We start from the raw sequence: 21,539 nt of genomic DNA, 5'->3' as shown, positions 1-21,539 counted from the left end.
TTTATATGTGCATATGCTTTGTATTATAATTATCTTTAGTGGGTACTAAATTATAAGATATAACCACTGCTGGACAAAAAATTAACAATGGGCACTTGTATTAAAAGAAATATAATATTATGTATGTTTTTAGATTCAGCAAGTATAATGAAGTGTTTCAAAAGTGTTTCTCTCTCTCTCTCTCTCTCTCTCTCTCTCTCTCTCTCTCTCTCTCTCTCTCTCTCTCTCTCTCTCTCTCTCTCTCTCTCTCTCTCTCTCTCTTTCCAAACAGTGGCCGCCATACTCAGTATCACTTGGGAATGGTGACGTCGGTGGGGTTATGAAGATCTTTCTCCAAACCCTCACAGCCAACCTTGGGATTTGGTAAGTCAAATGGCGTTTAATTTATTAAATGTATCTTCTTCGTCAGCTTCATTATTATGTCTTTATTTGGGATCGCTGTGTTTGATGACCGCCTCCACCGGTCTCTATCGCCTGCTATGTTGGAATTATTATTTTTTTCCCTCATATCCACTGCTATGCAATCCTTCTATCTTGCCTTAGGTCTTCCCCTCCTTTTTCCCCTCTACTTCCATCTCCAGCGATTTTTTCATTACTTCGTCCATCACTCCACATGACGTGCCCCTACCATCTACGTAATAGGTCTCGCCTCTTGTGTCTTTTTCGACACCTCTGCCACCTTCACTGTTCCTCTGATCCTTGCATTAACGATACTGTCATCCCACACATCCATCTCAACATTCTCATTTCAGATACCTCCATCTTCCCCTCATTTGGTTTCTTAAGTACTGCTTTCATTCATTACGTTGTTGTTGGTCTAACCATAGTTTTGTACACTTTTTTTTTTTCATTTCAGTGGCATTTTTTTTTTTTTCGCACAATACTCATGGTACGTCTCTCCAGCTTCTCCATCCAACTTGGATTCTTCCCATCTCACTACCAAGTATTTAAATGCATCTACCCTTCGTGCCACACTATCTAGTCTACTGCTTTCCCGTTTTTCCTGCTCCTGCTTTGTATATATCATATACTAGTACTCTGTTCTACCTACTTTCATTTCTCTAATATCCAGTCCCGACTTCCACTCACATATATTTTTTTTTCTATTCCTTTAAGCTTTTTCTTAAGCCGGTAATTAAATTGATGATATAGACACATTGTGTTAAAAATCCTTAGTTAAGAAGAACTTAATTAATCTAATTAAATGATTATTTAACAATAAATGTTGTATGTTGCCGCTACCAAACTCAAACTAATAACATAAAGTTTTAGGAATGCACGTGTTAGAATTAAAGAACGTCGGTATGCATGATTATTTTGCAATATTTAAGCATATTTACCACCTTTACTTGTGAAACAAGTAAAATGACAATGAATAGGTAAACCACATCAGAAAATTGAACAGAAAAGTGTAGAGGCAGTCATACCTAACTATGACTTACTAGTATTCGCTGTTGTGTCGAGGTATGGGGAGTTAACCACTCATCTCAAATGTTTTAGACCTGAGCCGGAACAAGGTTGGGTGGAGAGAAGCCTCGGAAGATTCCGGAGCGACTTGAGACCCAATGGGTTCGTTTACGAGCCGACCTTGGGCGACCCTCCCACCTCACCGGCAGGCTCATCCAAGTCCAGATACCCCCACAGCCGGTAATGCGGTAGCGTCCGTAGCCTTCCCCTGGATATTTGTGAGCGCGTCTCTGTGCTTTTCTGGGTTAATTGTTCCGTGTTTTGCTGGTGTAAAGGGACTTCGTGCCCGTGCTTTTAGTCAGTGCAGTGCTATACATAGCGAGTGGAACAGGTTTCTCTTTTCAGGGTTAAGAGGGGATGAGAGGTACGGAAGAGAGGTACAGGTCTTTGTAGAACTTTTCGTCGTATAAAAAAACGTATGACGAAAATTTGTTATTTACAACCTGTTGTCTGTCAGAATTATAACTAATAAATAATTTTGAACGGAATCTTCTAACCCAGTAGTTCAATAACTTATCCGGTAGTATCTCGTGGTACAGTGAATCAAAAGCCTTTAAAAGGCTTTACAGCGCCCTCCTGCCGAATTATACAACTATGGTCGCCACCCTGTTTCAACCACCAACAGGGAAGGGAATGTTACTACTGCCAAGCAACTCTCCACTCGCTGAGAAGGAATCGTGAGCCATGTTCTTGTTCTACTCTATCGGATATTTTATTTTTTTTCTGCTACCGCTTGTTTTGATAGAATACTTGCCCAGTTGATGATGATGCTTGCCACCACTGGATCAGATGAGGAGCTTGGCGTGTTGGTAGCGTGGAGGACCGGTAGTGAGCTTGGTATTGTTGGTAGCGAGGAGGTCGTGGGTAGCAAGTTGATATTGTTGATGTGTGCGAGTAAAAAAAACACGATAATGAGTTCTTCTTGATTTAATAGTAAAGAGAATGTACACACGATACGAGACGAGATTATAACGTGACGATTGATTGTTCTCTCTCTCTCTCTCTCTCTCTCTCTCTCTCTCTCTCTCTCTCTCTCTCTCTCTCTCTCTCTCTCTCTCTCTCTCTCTAAGGTGATAGGAACTTCTGCACGTGATGATGACTGAGCAGCGTCTCTGAAGACTGTAACTGAGCGGAACTGAGCTGGAACTGAGCGGAACTGATACTCTCGTGACTGACACTCGGAGAATCACTAGCTAGCTACCATGAGAGCTAGAGCGCTAGCTACTATGTGGGCTATATTTATCTGAGCTAAGTGTATCACGATTTAGGTTTTGGAGTGAAGAAATGACCAATGAAATGCCAGGAAATGAGGTAAAGGAATCAATAGGAGAGGTCGCTATTTTAGCTAATGATCAGGAAGGAGAGTCAGAAGCGAAGGCAGGTGTTTTCCCTAAGGACTGGAAGTGGGTGTGAAATTCCCTTGAGAAGTAAAGAAGGAGAAAGCTTAAAAATAGACTGGCTGGCCATAGGGACATGTGGGATGAATATATGAACACATCACATGTGGGATATATATATATATATATATATATATATATATATATATATATATATATATATATATATATATATATATATATATATATATATATATATATATATATATATATATATATATATATATATGAAATTGTTCAGACTGATGCATTTGCCTTCCCCCACGAAAAATGCATCCTCGCATTTGAGCATAACAATAAGGAGAGCAATTAGATACGAGCAATTAACAGATAATACATGACATCAGAGAGAGGGTACAGAACGATAACAAATAACAAATAACAAATTTTCGTCATATGTTTTTTTATACAACGAAAAGTTCAACAAAGACCTGTACCTATCTTCCGTACCTCTCTCTCTCTCTCTCTCTCTCTCTCTCTCTCTCTCTCTCTCTCTCTCTCTCTCTCTCTCTCTCTCTCTCTCTCTATATATATATATATATATATATATACACATATACAGACATGACAAGATAACATAAGACATATATAACACATATAAGTAAGAGAAATGTACACATTTATATAGGATATTGAGAGTGGATGATTAAACCTTAGAATGGGAACGAAATTTCAGTCTGTAAGAAAGAGGTGTGTGTGTGGATAAGCTAGAGTCGTTTTTGGGATTTTGTTAAATCAGAACTTAATGATACCTGATGTGCACACTCATCATCAAATCCGCTTCAAATGATCGACATGGAAGATCTGTTCTACTAAGGTTTTGAAATCTAGAATTTTACTTTGTCGCCATGGAGAGATTCGATGACATGCTGTGGCCAAAAGAACAATGGATCTAATTTAGAGTTGCGATCGTTGTTAGTGCTAAGGCATTAGGGAGCTTTTAGAGAAGATTAGATGGGTTTATGGATGTAGATGATAGGTGGAAATAGGTAGATATGTTTCATACATGGTCGCTTCTTGCAGCTTCCCTAATTTCCTATGTTCTTATGTTCTTATGTCCACTTTCCTGGAAAGATAACCGAGATCGTGACAGAAATTGGGGCCAGTCCGGGATTTTGAATATTTTGTGGGGTGAGAAAAATTTACCTGTGTGAAATATTTCTTTAAATTTTGTATGTACATCTTGTGTATTTTATTTTATGGTGCCCGTATTGGTGTGTGAAAGTGTATTTTATTGGGTATTTTAAATAACCAATGCTGTAATATTTAGAGGAATATTTTGTGAAGTGTAGTAATTGTAATCACGGCGGCTAAACGTGTTGAGGTATTCTTTCTGTCAAGGAGTGTCCATGCCTTGTACCCGCTAACCAAGGAGGAACTGTGTTTAATGGCTGAGAAGTTCCAAGTAGAGTTGAACTCCAAGAAAAAGGAGGAAATGCAGGTGGAGTTAAAAAAAAAAAAGAATCTCATGGAGAGGAGCTAGTTTAAAAATGATGGTGATGAAAGTGAGGATGATGATGGAGAGAGCGTTAGAAGGAGGTGCTGAGGTGAGTGAGATAAATCTGGGTGCACTTGGTGGAATTGATGGCCTTCCTAGAAGTGAAATGTTTGAGTTAATGAAACTTTAATTGCAAATGCAGAGGGAGCAGATGCAAACGTAAAAAAAAGTGAAGATGCAGCAATGCAGTTGCAAATGCAGAAAGAAGTGGAAATAGAAAAAAAAATGACAGAAAAAGGCCACGGAGGAAACGGTGCTCAAGGGAACGGGTGTGTAGAAAGAGATGTTATATATGTGCCTAAATTTTTGGAAGGAGAGGAAGAAGATTTCTTCCTTCAGTTTGAAAAAAAGAAAAAAAAAAGCTGCAAAGTTGAGGGGGATGGGATTAAGATGAGTGGGCATTGCTGGTCGAGTCTTAATTTGAAGGAATGGCCAGAGAGGCATATGCGAATTTAAGTGAGGAAGAAGCGAGTGATTTTGAAGTGATAAAAGAAGCGGTGTTGGGATCAACCCATATAAATCCGGTAGTGTACCAGGAAAGGTTTCTCAGGATTAGAAAACGCCCACTTGCCACTTATCTGGAGATGACTCGAGAGTGCTGTCTTAAACCATAACGCGATGGATGAAGGCAGAGGAAGTCACTACGGTTGAGAAAATGAAAGGATTTCTGCTGATGTAACAATTTATGGACCAGTTGCCCCCCAGTTTAAAATACGAGCTCATATTACATAATGTAAAAGATGTGATGGAAGCTGGGCGCAGGGCTAACAATTATTTTGAAGCCCATGGACTGAGCAGAGAAGAATACCAAGGAGGGAGAAAGTCATTCTCCAACAAATGTGATGGTTATCAGAGATACAGGAATGACCACCAGATGAGCTCAAGATTATTTCTTTGGACAAACCAGCCCCGCCCAAACAACTATAATTTTTCCCACCATTACAACATCCCCCCGCCACCCAACCACATCCTGAAGCCTATGCCAAACAGGATTAGGCAGGGAAGCACTATCTACTACAACAAGAGTGGTGGTAATGAAGGTGCAGTTAAGTGCCTTGGATGTTGGGGAAGTGGTCATAGGAAGTATCATTGTCTGATGGGAAGGCCAAAGCCAGTGGGATCAGTGGCCGCCAAAAGGGACCTGGTGAAGTAAGTAGAGAATATGAACTCACAGATACAAGAGGAGTCACAGAAGGATGAGGGCTTTCAACATTTCACCAGTGAAGGCACGGTGAAAATGGAGGGAAGCATGCGTGTGATGGAAAGGTTGTAGGCCGGGTGGAACCCAACCTTGATTTCGAGGTAGAGGAGAGTGAGTTGATAAAAACTCAGGAGAGTGATGAAGGCCTGAAGCCTCTTTGGAATGAGGCTAAAAGGCTGGGTGAGCTTGGTGATGAGTATGTGGGTTACTATGTGGATAACGGTGTATTATTGAGAAGTTGGAGCCCCAACCTCCGATCGCTGGATGGTGAAAAAGCAGATAGTAATACCACAGGTGTATAGGAAGAAAATATTGGAAATGGCATATGAAGGAAATCTGCCGGGACACTTGGGGGTCAGAAAAACCCTAGGAAAAATTCTGTCATTTTTACTGGCCCAAAGTGAGAGGTGATGTGAACGAGTTTGGAAAACTTGTGGCTTATGTCAGAAGGTGGGCAAGCCGAACCAAGTGATTCGCCGTGCCCTTCTTCACCATACACTTGTGGTTGAGTAGCCTTTCAGTAAGGTTGTGATAGCCTGTATATGTCCTTTACCAAGGACCAGGAGGGGAAACCAATATTTGCTGACTGTTATGTGCATGTCATCCAGATTCCTTGAGGCCATTTCCCTCAGGAGTATAAACTTTAAAAATATTGTGAGGGAGTGGGTGAATTTTTTCTCATGGGTGGGAATTCCTAAGATGTTGCAATCAGACCAGGGAAGTAATTTGACTTTTCGCGTGTTAAAGGAAATTCTAAGGGGCCTGAAGATTGAACAGAAGCTATCGAGTGCTTATCATCCCTAGTCCCAGGGTTGTGTAGAAAGATTTCGCCAGACTCTAAAAAATAATCTCAGGATGTATTGTGAGGAGATGAGTATAGAGTGGGATTAGGCGTTGCCGCATGCTTTGTCCGTGTTGAGAGTGTGTGAGTCAACAGGTTTCAGTCCATTTGAGTTAGTGTATGGGCATGAGGTAAATGGTCCTTTGAGGATGGTAAAAGAAAAGTAATTAGGGGCAGAGGAGCCTCCTAATGTGGTGAAGTATGTGTCAGATTTCAAGGACAGATTAATGAGAGCTAGGGAAATTGCGCAAGAAAATGTGAAAGGTAGTCAAAGTGAGATGAAGGCCTGGTATGACAAAAAGGCAAAAAACAGATCCTTCTAGCCTAGGGACAAGGTCTTAGTCCTTTTCCCATTGCAAGGAAGGAAAAGATTAGGGAGATTATTGAAAAATTTAGTTCTTTGTTCCCTGATACAACCAGAAAAACAAATATGGTTGTACATGATGTAGATATTGGGGAGGCTTTGAAGATCAGGTTCAGTGGACCTAGTAATGAGAGAAAATGAGAAAAATGAGAGAAAAATGAGAGAAAAGTGAGTGATGTGAATTATGTTGTAAAAACTCCAGTGAGGAAGAAAAAGAACCAGTTATGTCACAAATATGTTGAAGCCTTTCCATGAACGAAAAGGAGAAAAGGAAAATAAAGTAGAAAAGGAGTAAAAAGTGTGAATGTAACCACAGAGGTGGAAGGGGAGTGGTCTGAAATGAAACTGAGTAGGTGTGAGGGAATGGTGCTGGAGAACTCATTCGTGTTAGAGAATTTGAATAATAAACTGATACACATGGAGTTAGAAAAGAGGGAAAAGATTAGGGAGATTATTGAAAAATTTAGTTCTTTGTTCCCTGATACAACCAGAAAAACAAATATGGTGGTACATGATGTAGATGTTGGGGAGGCTGAACCTATCAAACAACACCCTCACAGAGTTAACCCACGGAAAAAGGAAATCATGAGAAAGGAAGTAGAGTATATGTTGGAGCATGACTTGATTGAGCCCAGTGAAGTCCATGGAGCTCACCATGTGTATTAGTGCCCAAACCTGGTAAAGAGAATTTCCGTTTTTGTATGGATTATAGGAAGGTTAACATGGTGACAGAACCTGATGCTTACTCTATCCCTAGATTTGATGATTGTACAGATCATGTGGGTAATACAAACTTTATAACAAAAAATTTACTTGTTAAAAGGGTAATGACAAGTAGGTCTTACTGAGAGGGCAAAAGCCATATCAGTTTTTGTCATCATGGAAGGATTGTATCAGTACAAAGTTCTTCCGTTTGGGATGAAGAACAGTGGCAGCTCTTTTCAGAGATTGATGAACAGAGTATTGAAAGGATTGAAAGGATGTTCTGTGTATATATATATATATATATATATATATATATATATATATATATATATATATATATATATATATATATATATATATATATATATAGATGACATTCTGTTATACACTGAGAGTTGGGAAGAGCATGTGCAGTTACTGAAGGAAGTATTCAGGAGGCTGGATGATGCCAGTCAGTCTATATATATATATATATATATATATATATATATATATATATATATATATATATATATATATATATATATATATATATATATATATATATATATATATATATACGAGGTGTGTCATACGATATATATATATATATATATATATATATATATATATATATATATATATATATATATATATATATATATATATATATATATATATATATATATATATATATATATATATATATATATATATAGATGACATTCTGTTATACACTGAGAGTTGGGAAGAGCATGTGCAGTTACTGAAGGAAGTATTCAGGAGGCTGGATGATGCCAGTCTCACTGTAAACTTGATGAAAAGTCATTTTGTGCAAACTGATGTGGAATACGTAGGTTTCAAGGTAGGGAAAGGTAAAGTGAGAACTGCTGTTAATGCAGGATCATGAGGGAGTTGAACATCACATAGGCTATTATTCTAAGAAGCTGCTACCATATCAGAGGGCTTACAGCCCTATTGGAAAAGAGGGTTTGGGACTTGTGCTGAGTTTGAGTCATTTTGAAGTCTATGTCAAAGGGACAGGGCAGTCAGTCTTCACTGACCACAACCCCCTGATTACCCTGCATAAAAAAAAAAAAAAAAGGTTGATGAGGCGGTGCATGGTCTTACAGGATTATGACCTAAAAAATCACCATGTAAAAGGCAGTGAGAATGTAATTGCTGATGCCTTGTCTCGCACCCTATCTAGTCGTGAGGCATCCTAATCAGGTGTCTTACGCCTATTTTGGAAAGGAGATGTCATGTTATTGGCTGAGTTTACCCTGAAAAGGAACACATCTTAGTGTCCCCCACGTTCCGTTTTCCTTCTGAACATACTCGTATCTTTATTCTTAGTTATAAGTTAGTATAGGGCTTAATCATTTTATATCGTGTAGTATTATTCTCTTCATAATTTAAGCTGTTTATATGTATCTATATATAAGGAAAAAGGTGTATTGGAAAAGGAATGTGCGGATGCGAGGGATAATACGTGTCTGGTTTTTGTATCTGAATCGGCAAAATCTTCAGAATGATAGAGGCCTTAAGGGGAGCGGAAGGGTGGCGTTTCTCATGAGATAAATTTGGGTGGTGGTGTGGTGACTGAGTGGGTGTGTGGAGGTATTAGTGATGTGGTGTATAACTCTGATATTCAGGATCAGGTTGGTGAGACTTGTGGTACCAAGAGTTCTTGTCCCCTGAAATTTGATTGGTGAGTTGTGTCGGTGACATAACGCTGAGGGGGAAGCGTGGGAGTGAGCGGCAGCCATTTTGTGGTTGTGGTGGTGTTGTGGCATTATTGGTGTCTTTGGGGATGGTGTTTTGGTGTTATAAGTGAACTATGGTGATGGTGGTGATGTCTTGTGAGGTTTGAGGAGATAAGATACGGGAATTGATATTTAACTGACGCAGGGACGGCGTTCGGGGAAATTCTTGCAACTGGGGAGAATATTTCAGCAGTCTGTCAAGGAGCAAAAGGGTTTTAGTGCTTTGTAAAGTGACGGGAATGTCATATATTGATGTGTATAACCTTTAAGCAAAAAGAGAGGCAAAATAAGAGCTTGAATCTATTGTAATTGAGTGTGGGAGTTATTCCATGTTGGTCTAGGGTAGAAATTTGTTCCCTAATTTCCTTTTAATGTGTACTACCTCAATTTATTTGTAAGCTATCATTATTATTAATATTTTTTGCTATCATATAGAATAATTGTGTTTTCTACCGTAATACTGATCTGATATTGAGGTGATTTCTGGCGTGTTGTGCCAAGGTAAGGCTTTTGTGAGAGGGTTTAATAGCTGGCGATTTCAAATAGGTCGGGTAAGTAGTCGAGGCGTTTAAAAATCCAGACCTTTAAAATTTTCTGTAATGAGTGTACCGTCCACTTTCTTGTAAAGATAACCAGGATCGTGACAATGATTATGCTTGTAACCGCTGGATCAGATGAGGAGTTTCGGGTGTTAGTAGCGTGGAGGACCGGTAGTGAGCTTGGTATTGTTGGTAGCGAGGACGTCGTGGGTAGTAAGTTGATATTGTCGATGTGTGCAAGTAAAAAAAAGCACGATAATGAGAGTTCTTCTTGATTTAATAGTAGAATGTACACACTTGATATGAGGCGAGATTATAACGTGACGATTGATTGCTCTCTCTCTCTCTCTCTCTCTCTCTCTCTCTCTCTCTCTCTCTCTCTCTCTCTCTCTCTCTCTCTCTCTCTCTCTCTCTCTCTCTCTCTCTCTCTCTCTCTAAAGTGATATGAACTTCTGCATGTGATGATGACTGAGCAGCGTCTCTCAAGACTGTGAGCGGAACTGAGGTGGAACTGGGCGAAACTGATACTCTCGTGACTAACTCGGACGGTGACTGAGAGCTAGCTACCAGGCGGGCTATATTTATCTGAGCTAAGTGGATCACAATTTAGGTTTTGGGGTGAAGAAATGACCAATTGAAATGCCAGGAAATGAGGTAAAGGAGCAAATGGGAGAGGTCGCTATTTTAACCAATGAGTAGGAAGAACTGGAAGTGGGTGTGAAATTACTTTGAGAGGTAGAGAAGGAGGGGAAAGGTTAAAAATAGAATAGAATAGCTGGCCATCGGCACACGTGCGATGAATATATGAACACATCGTATGTGGGATGGATATATGAAATAATGGATATACATTTTTTTTTTTACGTGGAGGGTACACTGGCCAAGGGCAACAAAAATCCAATGAAAAAAAAAAACAAAACCTAGTGAGATGCCAGTCCCATTAAAGGGTCCAAAGCAGTTGTCAAAAATTGAAGGATAAGTGTCTTGAAACCTCTCTCTTGAAGGAATTCAAGTCATAGGAAGGTGGAAATACAGAAGCAGGCAGGGAGTTCCAGAGTTTACCAGAGAAAGGGATGAGTGACTGAGAATGCTGGTTAACTCTCGCTTTACAGAGGTGGACATAATATGGGTAAGAGAAAGTCTGTGAAAGTCTGTGTGGGTAAGAGAAAGTCTTGTGCAGCGAGGTCGCGGGAGGAGGGGAGGCATGAAGTTAACAGGATCAGAAGAGCAGTTAGCATGAAAATAGCGGTAGAAGATAGCTAGACATGCAACATGGCGGCGATGAGAGAGACAGTCAGTTAGAGGAGAGGAGTTGATGAGACGAAAAGCTTTTCATTCCACCCTGTCTAGAAAAGCGGTATGAGTGGAACCCAACATACATGTGAAGCATACTCCATACATGAAAGGATAAGGCCCTTGTGCAGAGTTAGCAGCTGTGTGGGTGAGAAAAACTGGCGAAGACGTCTCAGAACACCTAACTTCATAAAAGCTATTTTAGCTAGAGATAAGATGTGAAGTTACCAGTTCAGATTATATGCAAAGGACAGACCGAGGATGTTCAGTGTAGAAGAGGGGGACATTTGAGTGTCACTGAAGAAGAGGGGATAGTTGTCTGGAAGGTTGTGTCGAGTTGATAGTTGGAGGAATTGAGTTTTTGAGGCATTGAACAATACCAAGTTTGTTCTACCCAAATCAAAAATTTTTGAAAGATCATAAGTCAGGCGTTCTGTAACTTCCCTGCGTGAAATGTTTACGTCTATGGACGTCTATGAAAAGACGTGGAAAAGTGCAGGGTGGCATCATTGGAAGTGAATAGGACAAGAAGTTTGGTTTAGGTCATTTTTTAATAATAAGAGAGTGGGGGACAGGACAGAACCCTGACGCACACCACTGTTAAGTGATCTAGAAGAACAGTGAGCGTCTACCATAGCAGCAATACAACAGTCAGAAAGGAAAATTGAGATAAAGTTACAGAGAGAAGGATAGAAACCATAGGAGGGTAGTTTGTGCCGGACTCTATCAAAAGCTTTTGATATATCCAAGGCATCAGCAAAAGTTTCACCAAAATCTCTAAAAGAGGATGACAAAGATTTAGTAAGGAAAGCCAGAAGATTACCAGTAGAGTGGCCTTGATGGAGCCCATACTTTACGATCAGATACAAGGTCGTAAAGTGAAAGATATCCTGTTGAGGAGATTCTGTTGAAAGAGATCCTGTTGAGGATACATTAAAAAAAAAAAAACTTTAGATAGGCAAAAATTAAAGGAATAGGACACTAGTTTGAGGGATTGAAATGATTACCCTTTTAAGGAACAGGCTGAATGTAGGCAAACTTCCAGCAAGAACGAAAGGTAGATGTTGATAGACAGAGTTAAAAGGTTTGACTAGGCAAGGTGCAAGCACGGAGGCACAGTTTCGAAGAACAGTAGGAGGGAGCCCATCAGGTCCATAAGCCTTCCGAGGGTTTAGGCCAGCGAGGGCATGGGAAACACCATTTTGAAGAATTTCATTAGGTAGCATGAAGTAGTCAGAGGGTGGAGGAATCGTCCAAGGTAGAGTTTTTAGCAAAGGTTTGAACGAAGAGATAGATCTGATAGCAGTGGTGCTATCTGGTTGAAATAAAGGAGGAAATAAGAAGAAGCAAAGTTATTGAAGATATTTTTGGCTAGATACAAGAAGTCACGAGGGGAGAAAGATTTTGACACTTTCTGTTAATGTAAGAGCTTTTGGCTATTTGGAGGGCAGACTTGGCAGAAATAGAAAGTGCATGAGATTCTGGTGATGGAAAGGCTTAAATACCTTTTGTGGGCACCTCTGTATCATGTATAGCACGATAACAAAGTGTGTTAAACCAAGGTTTGGAAGGTTTAGGTCGAGAAAAAAAAAGTGAGGAATGTACGCTTCCATGCCAAACACTATTACCTCTGTTATGCACTTGGCACACAAAGACGGGTCTCTGACACGAAAGCAGTAGTCATTCCAAGAAAAATCAGGAAAATACCTCCTCAGGTCCCCCTAACTAGCAGAGGCAAAACGCCAGAGGCACTTCCACTTAGAGGGATCCTGAGGAAGGATTTGAGCGATAGGACTAGGCACAGATATGGGATTGTGATTGGAGAAGCCCAACAGAGAAGAGAGGGTGACGGCATAAGCAGAAGGATTAGAGGTCAGGAAAAGGTCAAGAATATTAGGCATATCTCCAAGACGGTCAGGAATACGAGTAGGGTTTTGCACGAATTGCTCTAGGTCATGGAGGATAGGAAAGTTGAAGGGTAGTTCATAGGATGGTCACTGAAGGGAGAGGAAAGCCAAAGCTGGTGACGAACATTGAAGTCTCCAAAAATCGATATCTCAGCAAAAGGGAAGAGAGTCATAATGTGCTCCACTCTGGAAGTTAAGTAGTCAAAGGATCTCTTAATTAGAGAAGTTAGGTGAGAGGACAGATAAATTTAGTATGAGAGTGACTCTGTAGTCGTAGCCAGATGGAGAAAAACTCGGAAGATTCAAGAGCGTGGGCACGAGAACAGGTAAGTCGCTGCGCACATAAACACAACATCTAGCTTTGGATTGAAAATGTGGATAGATAGAGTAGGAGAGAACAGAAAATAATAATTGTTAAGAATGATACATTCTAAGAAAGAACAATTACGACAAAAGACTTAAGAAGTCGAGGTAAAATACCTCTTTGGATAATTGACCTCCATAACGAACCGCCCAACAAGGTATTTTATCCTCCTGCAGATTAGTTGAGTTTACAACCTCCTGGACGACAGGCTCCTAGCATCCACACAACAGCAGTGCCTGAGGAAGGAATAAACTTCACTGCACGGCAGTTTGTATATAATCTTCTGTCCAACCTGGATGAAAGTAGCATGTAATAAAACAACAAATACACGAACAAGCTGTCCTTAAAAGAAAAGTAGAGTCTACTGACAGCTCACAGACACGCCGAATTCTCCACTGCATGGACGAGGAGTCGTGGTAAACAAGATATTAATTTACGAGGCAGGAAAATCAAAAGTAGTCTTTCGGAGACACTTATTTCTCATCTGTTATCACCAGGAGCTTACTGCTTTAACTAGAAACTAAACGCCTCTAAGCTTATATAACACACAAATTCTTTGAGCCTCGTCCTGCCTCGCAGCACATATTACTCTCTCGCCAAATGGCCCACGACTGAGGACGCCACTCCTAGCCCGCGCTTCTCAAAGCGAGGGAGTCACATGAGAGAGAAGGGGAGAGGTGGATGAGGAACAAGGACGAGACAGGGGAGTAATGTGACATGCGCACTTGCCACACACCAACCCCGAGCGCCGAGGTACAGAGGCTGAAAAAAAAAAAAAAATAATAATAATAATAAAAATAATAAAATAAAATTATATATATATATATATATATATATATATATATATATATATATATATATATATATATATATATATATATATATATATATATATATATATATATATATATATTGTTAAGCAGAGCGTCCTACTCATTAGAAACTAAGAGAACTGAAAACATAGAAATATCGAGAAGAGAGAGAGAGAGAGAGAGAGAGGACAAGTCGTAGACGCGTCGAATCGAGAGGAACCATATTTACAGTTACTTAACTCTCTAAGTTTGAAGTGATTCTTCCCCCACCCAGTCCTTTTTGATAATTTGCAGAGTCATGTAGTAGAAGAATTGCTCTTTCCTGTTGGGTAGTTTGTTTTCACTCAGCCACCCAAATAAAACCCCTAGAATGCTCGAAACTTAAATGCTCAGTCTAAGAGAGAGAGCGAACCCGGGTAGGATGAAAACGAGGCGCGCGGTACAGCCTCTCCCCATCCAATTCTCCACACCGTTCACCCTGCTTTCCCTCCCCCATCACATGTTCTAGACTGTCTGCGTCTCGCTAGCCGCTTGGGACCATCCTTTTGTTCAAACAGTAGCCAGGAGATCAAAAACCGTAGTCGTGGTGCTGAGTGATTCGAGGCGAAGTCATTCAAGGAGGGAAGATTTCTGTATTATATATATATATATATATATATATATATATATATATATATATATATATATATATATATATATATATATATATATATATATATATATATATATATATATTGATTTTTGTTCTTTTTTTTTTCACTTTTCTGCTTTTTACTCTAAATTTTAAAACTAGAATTTTTCTTCAATTTTCTTCAATGATATTTTGTTTTCGCTTTTACATTTTATTTCCATTTTTTCTTTTTATTACTTTTTTTATGTTTTACTTTCTAATTCAAACTACTATCTAGTTTAAACTTATAACTTTTCTTCTTCTTTTATTTTCTCGATATTAATTTTTCTTTTTATATAATTTCTTTTCTTTGCTTTTTACTTTCTAATATAAACTTACAGCTTAACTTTTTCTTTCATATATATATATATATATATATATATATATATATATATATATATATATATATATATATATATATATATATATATATATATATATATATATATATATACAATTTTGTTTTTTATATTTCTTCGGTTTAATTTCTGTTCTACACCTAAAACTAGAACTTTGGATTTTCTTTCATATATATATATATATATATATATATATATATATATATATATATATATATATATATATATATATATATATATATATATATATATATATATATATATATATATATATATATATTTATATATATATATATATATATTTATATATATATATATATATTTATATATATATATATATATATATATATATATATATATATATATATATATATATATATATATATATATATATATATATATATATATATATATATATATATATATATATATATATATATATATATATATATATATATATTGTATTTTTTATTTTATTTTCTATATATTTTTCCTGTTCAATTCCTCCTCTAAACTTAAAACTATATATTTTTTCTGTATTTTCATATTTATATTTTCTCTCTTTTTTTTTATCCTTTATTTTGTGATTTACTCTGTTCTGTAAAGGCCTCATAGACGTTACGACAACAGATCAGCGTCTGTTCTAACTCCTGTCAGCTCCGGGCTCAGCGTTGCCCATAGACGTTCAGTTTTGCATGAGTTTTCCCGAGACGTGACAGAGTGTGGACATGGCCTCTTTACTCAGCGAAGAATTAAGTTTTGTTTCATGTTCAAACTTACATGATGAACTTTTTCGTATTTTCAGTTTTCTTTGTCTTTATTATATATTTCTGTGTTACTTTCTAATACTTTCTAATACTTTCTTATATTTTGAACTTTTGTATTTTTTATTAAACTTTTATATTATATATTTACTTTGTTTTTTAATTTAATCTTACATATATATTTTTTTTCATATCTATTTTTTTTCTTTTTTTCTTTTTTCAATTTTCTATTACTATATTATTTTTATTTCATTAATTTTCTTTTTATATTCTAAACTTATAACTATATTTTATTTTGATTTTCATATCTTAATTTTCATTCATTATTCTTCAGTGTTTATTTTCTTATTTTCTTTACTTCTATTTTAATTATTATTCTATTTACGAGAGATATCGGATGAGAGAGTGTTTGCGACTCATATTGACTCATATTCCGGCTGGTCCTGTGGCGGAGGATGACTCTGTGGAAAGTAATGCATTTTTGTGCCGTTATGCGATGTATTTTGACGGGACTAGGCTCAGTCATCCCCCTCTTTTGGCTAAGTCCAGTGTCTGGTTGTGGCTCTATTGTGTATATTTGTGTGTCGTGTGTTTGTCAAGTGTTACTAATGTCCCGGTTCGCAGTTGTGCTTGTCCGGACATAGAGGATGATACTTTGTTTCTTCTTTTTTCCGCCTTTATTTCAACCAAATCTCTAACACTGAACTCTTCGCTCAAGCCTTTGCTAAAAACTCAACCTTGGACGATTCAGGGCCTTTTCCTTCCTCTTCTCCACCCTCTGATTTTTTCAAGCTACATATTGAAATTCTTCGCAATGTTTTCCATGCCCTTACTGGCCTAAACCCTCGTAAGGCTTATGGACCTAATGGGGTCCCTCCTATTGTTCTTCGAAACTGCGCCTCTGAGCTTCCACCTTGCCTGGTGAAACTCTTCCAACTCTGTCAACATCTACCTTTCCTTCTTGTTGAAAGTTTGCCTGCTCCTGAAAAGGGTGACTGTTCTAATCCCTCAAACTACCGTCCTATTGCTTTAATTTCCAGCCTATCTAAAGTTTTTTAATCTATCCTCAATATGAAGATTTTTAAATATCTATCACTTCACAACCTTTTATCTGATCGCCAATATGGATCGTCAAGGCCGCTTTATTGGTGATCTTCTGGCTTTCCTTACTGAGTCTTGGTGATCCTCTTTTAGAGATTTTGGTGAAACTTTTGCTCTTGCCTTAGACATATCAAAAAACTTCGACAGAGTCTGGCACAAAGCTTTTCAAACTACCCTTCTATGGTTTCTATCATTCTCTCTGTAACTTCATCTCAAGTTTGCTTTCTGACCGTTTCCTTCACGCTGTAGTAGACGGTCATTGTTCTCTTAAATCTGTTAACAGTGGTGTTTCTCAAGGGTCTGTCCTGTCACCTACCCTCTTCCTGTTATTCATCAATAATCTTCTAAACCAAACTTCTTGTCCTATCCTACGCTGATGATACCACCCTTCACTTTTCCACGTCATTTCATATAAGTCCAACCTTTCAGGAAGTAAACAGTTCTCGCAGGAAAGCTACAGAACGCCTGACTTCTGATCTCTCTAAAAATTCTAATTGTGGCAGAGCAAACTTGGTATTGTTCAAAGCCTCAAAAATTCAATTCCTCCATCTATCAACTCGACACAACCTTCAAGACAACTATCCCCTTCTTCAGTGACATTCAACTGTCCCCCTCTTTTACACAAAACATCCTCGGTCTGCCCTTTACTTGTAACTTGAACTGGAAACTTCACATCTCATCTCTAGCTAAAACAGCTTCTATGAAGTTAAGCGTTCTGAGACGTCTCCGCCAGTTTTTCTCATCCTCCCCTCCCTGCTGCTAACTCTGTATAAGGGCCTTATTTGTCCATGCTACACATGTCAGGGGGGTTTCGCTCATACCGCTCTTCTAGACAGGCTTGAATCAAAAGCTTTTCGTCTTATCAGTTCCTCTCCTCTAACTGACTGTCTTCAGCCTCTCTCTTATCGCCGCAATGCTGCATCTCTAGCTGTCTTCTACCGCTATTTTCATGCTAACTGCTCTTCTGATCTTGCTAACTGCATGCCTCCTTTCCTCCCGTGGCCTCGCTGCACAAGACCTTCTTCTTTTTCTCATCCCTATCCTGTCCACCTCTCTAATGCGGGAGTTAAACAGTATTCTCAATCATTCATCCCTTTCTCTGGTAAACTCTGGAACTCCCTGCCTGCTTCTGTATTTCACTTGTCCTTCATTTTTTGACTACCGCTTTGGACCCTTTTGTGGGACTGGCATCTCAGCGTTTTTTTTTTTTTTTTTGTATCGGCTTTTTGTTGCCCTTGGCCAATGTCCCCTCTACCAAAAAAAAAAAAAATCTATATCTATATCTATCTATCTATCTATATAATCTATATATATATATATATATATATATATATATATATATATATATATATATATATATATATATATATATATATATATATATTACGATTCACTTCTTTGTGTTAGCTTCATCCTTGTGGAAGGGGACGGTTCTTGGGGAACGCGACTTCCCAACGGCTCCTGGACTGGAATGGTCGGCATGTGTGAGCGAGGGGTGAGTCTTTGACGTTCAGTTATATACATGCTTAAACACACACACACACACACACACACACACACACACACACACACACACACACACACACACACAGTTAACTTATTGTTTCCAAAGTATTACAAAGTGTGTACATTCCTATAGTAGTTGTAGTAGCGGCAGTAGTAGTTAGTAGTAGTAGGTTATTATATAACAGTTTGCCTAATCGGTTGTTTACTGTATGTGTGTGTGTGTGTGTGTGTGTGAGAGAGAGAGAGAGAGAGAGAGAGAGAGAGAGAGAGAGAGAGAGAGAGAGAGAGAGAGAGAGAGAGAGAGAGAGAGAGAGAGAGAGAGACGGGAAGGAAAGTTGTTTATCTGCTTGTCTATGCCTTCGAGGCACGAGCTGAGGGTCGACGGTGCTGTTTACTTCCGGGCTTGTCGTGAACATACCAAAGGATCGACTATCATCAATGTGGTGATAGTCGATCACTCTTGATAGTGATCACTCGTGATGGTTCAATCACTCTTGAAAAGCGCGGTGTTGAAGGCTTTGGCCACGGTTCACTTATCCCTGTACACAGTGACCAGTGGACACGGATTGTGGAATGTGGTGATGTCACGCCATTCAAATCTTTAAATCAGGATCAGGTAAACTATGGCCTGCAGGCCATATACGGTCTCCAAAGGGCTAGCGCACGGCCCGCCACCCTACTCAGCACTAACATTGCAATCTGGCCGTAAAGCTCCAGGCATAATAAACAAATTCTGCCAAAACATCATTGCCGTCTTCAATCCTGAGTGGAAAGAGAAGTAATACTTCTTCATCGAGCGCTTTTGACAAACCCAGTGCCTCATATGCTTCAAGATTGTGAAAGACAGAACAATGAACATCAAACATTGCGTCGATATCTGTAGCTGAGAGGACTAACACCAGCGCTAGTTTGTCAGGCGACCTGCAGAAAACAACTTCCGTCTTCCGCAAGGTGACTGCTGAGATCAACGAAGTGGCACGTGCCAGTTATGACGGAGACTTGGCGATAATTGTGGAGATGGAAGTCGCTGCTTCACTACTAGTGCGTAACTGTGAGGCCGCCGGACATACACAGCACATCCACAAAGTATACTGCATGATCCACCAAGAGTCTGCCAACCTCGTGGACGTCTTGTCTGTTGTGGTGAAGGTCAAACCTTATCCATCCTCTCTTGCATCATTTTATCTAGCTCTACGAGGTACGCTGGTTGAGTTGTAGAGCAATGCTGTCCCGTGTGTGTAACCTGCAGTAAGAGATTGCCACTTTCCTCTCTCGGAACAGAATTCCCTACGCTGATAACTTCCTCCGACTCAAAATGGTCTGCTTGTCTGGCCTTGCTTACGGACATCACTGCTTACACGAACCACTTTATCGTGAAGCTGCAAGGCAAGGATATTCTCGTGACAGACTTACACTCGACCATCACCATCATCTTTGAGGTTAAGCTGCGGTTGTGGGAGGTTTAGTTGGGTAATGGTCAGTTTGCGGATTTTCTCACTCTGCTACTTGTGTCCCTGATGACGTAGACCTTGGCACTCGTATCCGTGTCGTTTCCTCTATGATGGAGGAATTTGCTTTTCAGTTGTCTTTTTTTTTTTTTCGCGATGTCGCCCCCCTTTTAGCAAGTTCCCAAATTTCTACAGGGAATATTCAAAGCATCGTGCCCATGTTTGGCAGCACCTGGTATTCGTGTGAACTCCTCTTCTCAAAAATTTATTATATTTCGCTACCGCTCTCGGACAGCCACCTCAGTGGCATATTACATCAATTATGGCACGATTTTTTTTTTTCAATAAATTCTTGTACAATGTTAATTTGGGGTTCTTATTTCTCATTCCGGCCTACAGGTTGCTCACGAAAGTCTCATCTCGTCCTTCCCTAGAAAAAGTTGCCGCCTCCGTCATAATCCCGTGCTGTACGGGTATGCCCAGTCATACATTACCGTTAAGCAGGACCACTTTAAATATTTCATATACGTCTTGAATCTGGTCAGATTCCAAATGCAAAGTGCAGTAGTGGTCATCCATAGAGACTTTAATAACATCCACACGACATGCCTACTAGAACACTTACCTGTCACACAGTTCATGTTTTCCCACACTCAATTTGGACCTCTCTCTCTCTCTCTCTCTCTCTCTCTCTCTCTCTCTCTCTCTCTCTGAAAGAAAGCTGCACACACACACACACACACACACACACACACACACACACACACACACACACACACACACACACACACGTAAATGACAATGCAATGGTACAATATAGTCACATACATATTTCACAGGAAGTGGACTTTGCCTTGGGACCAATGGGGATCAGCGAAGACCGGTCAGAAGTCATGGACGTTAGTGTTCCGCTGTTCATGGACCAGCAAACAATAGCTTATAAGCGTCCCGAGCTACAACCCGAGCTTGCAGGGTTTATCAAGCCCTTTACGTCACAGGTGAGCTTTCCTAAGAAGAGAGAGAGAGAGAGAGAGAGAGAGAGAGAGAGAGAGAGAGAGAGAGAGAGAGAGAGAGAGAGAGAATAATGATAATAATAATAATAATAATAATAATAATAATAATAATAATAATAATATTAATGACTGACAACAACAATAATCATACTAATGACTGACAACAACAATAATCATACTACTACTACTACTACAACTAGTACTACTACTACTACTGCTACTACTACTATTACTACTACTACTACTAATAATAATAATAATGATAATAATAATAATGATAATAATAACAGTAACAACAGGAACAACAAGAAAAGTGTATTGTGTCATTAATATGAGGATCCTTTCATACTGTAGTAACAAAGTAATAAAGATATTCAGGTCATAAGAAGTGTGTTTGTATACAGACTGCTATATTAATGATGCGGTGAAATCTTATTATTACTAATTACTAAATTATGTAGAATGTTCTCTTTTATCGAGTATTTGTACTATTCTTGATTGAAACATTGTTATGGTGTGAGCCTCTTTTAGAGAAGAAGGGAGAC

At 38.9% G+C, this 21,539-nt stretch overlaps 1 long non-coding RNA gene across 1 annotated transcript; it reads left to right on the top strand.

Annotated features, from left to right (window-relative positions):
* Window positions 1-271: 271 nt before the first annotated feature.
* LOC135093523 (uncharacterized) lies at window positions 272-20,971 on the top strand. The gene is made up of 3 exons (XR_010263411.1): window positions 272-363; window positions 18,435-18,522; window positions 20,821-20,971. It is a non-coding gene; the product is annotated as an uncharacterized LOC135093523 (long non-coding RNA).
* Window positions 20,972-21,539: the final 568 nt, after the last annotated feature.

The sequence above is a fragment of the Scylla paramamosain genome, chromosome 43, assembly GCF_035594125.1.
Source record: "Scylla paramamosain isolate STU-SP2022 chromosome 43, ASM3559412v1, whole genome shotgun sequence".
NCBI classification, from domain to species: domain Eukaryota; kingdom Metazoa; phylum Arthropoda; class Malacostraca; order Decapoda; family Portunidae; genus Scylla; species Scylla paramamosain.
The sequence above is the reverse complement of the archived record's forward strand: the minus strand, read 5'-3'. Positions and strand labels throughout refer to the sequence as shown.